Source organism: Mustela lutreola, chromosome 17, assembly GCF_030435805.1.
Source record: "Mustela lutreola isolate mMusLut2 chromosome 17, mMusLut2.pri, whole genome shotgun sequence".
Taxonomy (NCBI): Eukaryota; Metazoa; Chordata; class Mammalia; order Carnivora; family Mustelidae; genus Mustela; species Mustela lutreola.
The window spans coordinates 2,665,128-2,668,927 of NC_081306.1; the positions used below are offsets into that span (position 1 = coordinate 2,665,128).

General features: G+C 53.3%; 1 long non-coding RNA gene across 1 annotated transcript; it reads right to left on the reverse strand.

The window, feature by feature from the left end:
• Positions 1 to 203: 203 nt before the first annotated feature.
• On the reverse strand, positions 204 to 2,510 carry LOC131819892 (uncharacterized). Its single transcript, XR_009349377.1, has 2 exons — positions 2,319 to 2,510; positions 204 to 471 (listed from the first exon to the last, which is right to left on the reverse strand). It is a non-coding gene; the product is annotated as an uncharacterized LOC131819892 (long non-coding RNA).
• Between the last annotated feature and the right edge of the window lie 1,290 nt (positions 2,511 to 3,800).

Sequence of the window (3,800 nt, forward strand, 5' to 3'; positions counted from 1 at the left end):
AGAGTGGGGGAAGTCGCGCCCAAGGCAGGGAGGAGGGGGCTTTTAAGGGGTCTTGGGGAAAGCTCAGGGGTCTTCTGGCAAGTTTCCCTTATTTGGATATCCCTCCTGCTCATCGGGATCCCATTGGTCCACAGGAGCCCAGGGCGGGGGTCTCAGGTTCCTGCTTGGGCCTTTGTTCTCCTGTCCGAGCTCAGGTGGTGTGGCGGGAACTTTCGCCATCTTGGTCCTTTGTTCTCCTGTCCGAGTTCAGGTCTTGTGGCGGGAATTTTCGCCATCTTTGGTAGCCCTTCCTGCCAGCCCAACATTCCGACCTTTTGCTTAATATAATGGTGTCAGGGGCGTCGACTCGGTTCTGGCTACTTCCTGCTGACAGGGGGCGTCATCATAAGGGTAGTCGGAAGTGGGCAGGCGAGAGTAGGGCTGGAGGAGGAGTTGATTGACGGATACTCGGGCAAGTTCTTGTAGGCGACCCTGCAAGTACCGGAAAAGACAGGGAGCAACTGAGATTAGAAGGAGGATTATGCATACAGGTCCCGCCAGAGGGAGCAGCCAGGTTACCCAGTTGTAGGGGTCCAGGCCCCAAGAGGACGTGTCTCGCCGCCGTGCTTGGATCCGATCCCTGAGTTCTTTGATCTTGGAAGGAACTATACCTGATTGGTTAACAAAGTAACAACATTCTTCATTTAAGAATAGGCAGGTCCCCCCTTTTTCGGCGGTCAGAAGGTCTAAGGCCCGTCGGTTCTGTAGAGCTAAGGCTGCCAGGCTGGTGACCTGGGTCTGTAGGGCTGTGAGGGAGTCAGCAACCCGTTCCATATCATCATTCAGAGCTTGGGAGAGTTTGTAATAAAAGTCTATGGAGGTTCCTATCCCTGCTGTCCCAGTTGCCACCCCTATGGCTACCCCTGCCCCTATTATGAATGGGAGGAAGACGGCCCTATCTTCACGGTGTTGGGGGAATAGGATGGATAGCAGCTGGGATTCAGAGTAAATGGTGGTAGAAGGAGATAATAGGATGAATATACAGCCCAGGGAGTCGTTAGTGGTCAGACAGCGATAGATTCCCTGAGGGCACGAGAGAAATATTCCCGAGGGAGTACAATACGGGAGGGAGGAGTTAGTGATGTTGGCAGCTGCCGTGGTGAGGGGGGAGGACACATTAATAATAGGTATGTTTTCCCCAATGGGGCCAATATGAACCGTGCTATTTGTGGCGTGGAGTTGGGGAGTGGCCAATCCATAGGGAGGGGTATCCCTACAATGTTAGAACGTGTTGAAAAAGGGAAACAGATCCAGCAGTCACTGTCACCGTTTTTCGACACATTACGCCATAGGCTGTAACTAGAGTTCAGGAGGGCCACTGTCAGTTGTTCAGTGGTAGGGGATTTTTGGATGCTACCGAGATTAATGCCCTTATAGACCAGGTCGTTGGGGGGTTGGAGTCGTTTTGTCATGTCCCTGACTGCTGTTTTAATGTGCTCACGGCTAGCCTGGTCCTGGACCCCGCCCCCATCGGAGAGGCCGACCTGACCCAGATAGGTCCAGCACACTTTTCCAGACCTGGGGTAGATGTTGCAGGGGGCAATACCTCGTTTGGCTGTCACAAGGTCGGAGACCCAATAGGTTTTCTGGTCATACGTACAGGTTGTCGGTTCCTTTCCCCGGTAGCAGGTTGCAGGCATATAAGTAAAGGCTGAAAAATGGCGAGAAGTACCTGAACCCCTCATGCAGCTAGACTCACATGATTCCGCCTGGCTTGTCTGGATTAGAAGGAATATGAGAAGGGGCCCTAACCAAGCGGAGTTTGGTGGGGCCTGCCATCTGGGAGGTCCAATTAGTCTCTGTGGGTGCCCGCTTGAGATTGTTGATATGTACCCATGCAGAGTGCCCCAACAGTTTTGCAGCAGTTGGGGTGGTAAGGACAACTGTATAAGGCCCAGTCCACGGAGTCTGTAAGGAGTCTGGCCGCAAGCTTTTGAGGAGGACCTGGTCCCCAGGGGATAGATCTCGTATACCCCCTTCAGAAGCATGGTCGCTAGGGGCTGGAATGACAGTGTCAGCGTGAGCCCTTAAGAGAGCTCGGAGGAGAGTAAGATAAGGTAAATAGGATAAAAGAGGTGGGGAGATGGCCGGAAGGCTATGATTTATAAGAAAGGGCCGGCCGTATAGTAATTCGAATGGGCTTAAGCCCGAAGGCCCGCGGGGCGTAGCTCGGAGTCTGGTGAGAGCCAGGGGCAGAAGTGTGGGCCAGGAAAGACGGGTCTCTAGGGTAAGTTTGGTGAGTTGGGCTTTCAGCAGCCCGTTGGCCCTTTCTACCTTACCCGATGACTGTGGGTGGTATGGGATGTGAAGTTTCCAGGTTATGTTGAGGCTCTCCGCTACCTGCTGGGTTACACTGGAGATGAAGGCAGGTCCGTTGTCTGACTGGAGGGTCCGGGGCAATCCAAACCTCGGGATGATGTGCTCGATGAGTATTGTAGCCACTACATCTGCTGTTTCTCGAGCCGTAGGGTATGCCTCGGTCCAACCTGTGAATGTATCAACCAAGGTTAATAGGTAGCGAAAGGTTTTATGGCGAGGCATATGAGTGAAGTCCAGTTGCCAGTCTTCCCCGGGCTGATGCCCTCGGAGCTGACGGTTAGGCCCGGGTCTGCGGATTCCTCCTTGTGAATTCACAGCGGAACAGGTTTTGCAAGCCCTATGGACAACTTCAATTACTTTAGATAAGGAAGGATGATAGAACAATGGCTGAAGAAATTGGTGGAGAGCCTTTGGGCCAATATGGAGGGATCGGTGGATGTCAGTAATTAGGGTGTGCGCCAGATTGCCTGGCAGGGCAATCCTGTCCTGAATGTAGATCCACCCTTTATCTCCAATTTTTCCTCCCCGTGCCTGGAGGGCTTGTGTTTCCTCTGTAGAGTAGGAAGGCTGGTGAGGGGTGTTGAGAAAGAGGATAGGAGACACAGGGGTACTTAGGGCCGTTTGTCTGGCCACTGAGTCTGCCCTGTTGTTGCCTAGGGAGACCAGATCCCTGGTTGTTTGGTGGCCTCGGCAGTGGACAATTGCTACCTCAGTGGGCAGACTAAGGGCCTCAAGCAACTTGGCAATGAGGGGTCCATTAGCTATAGGGGTGCCCTTGGTAGTTAGGAACCCCCGTTCTTGCCAAAGAGCAGAGTGTGTGTGAGTTATGAGGTAGGCATATTTAGAGTCAGTGTAAATGGTGACTCGTTGTCCCTTCGACAGGTGTAATGCCCTGGTGAGAGCTACGAGTTCAGCCTTCTGGGAAGTGGTTCCGATTGGGAGGGGAGCTGTCTCTAATACCGCATCCATAGTGACTACAGCATAAGCAGCGTGCCTCTGGCCATCTGAGGCCAGGAGGGAGCTGCCATCTACGAAGAGCACGCGGTCAGGGTTGGATAGTGGTTGATCAGAGAGACCGGGATGGGGAGGAGTGAGGTCTTCTATAAGTTGTAGGCAGGAGTGAACAGGTTCCGGGGTGGGTGAGGGTATAGGTAGTAAAGTCGTGGGGTTTAAGCGGGGGGAGGTAGAGAGAGAGATATAAGAGTTTTCTAGAAATAGCAGATGGAATAGTTGAAGACGGGAAGGAGTCAGATGGGCCAGAGATCGGTGGCTAAGGAGGTCTGTGAGTCGGTGGGGAGAGTAGACCGTGATAGGCTGCCCTAAGGTAAGTTTAAGGGCCTCCTTTGTAAGAGAAGCGGCTGCCGCTAGGGCTCTGAGGCAAGGTTGCCATCCCCGGGCGGTGGCATCCAGTTGCTTGGATAGGTAGGCTATAGCCCTATGCG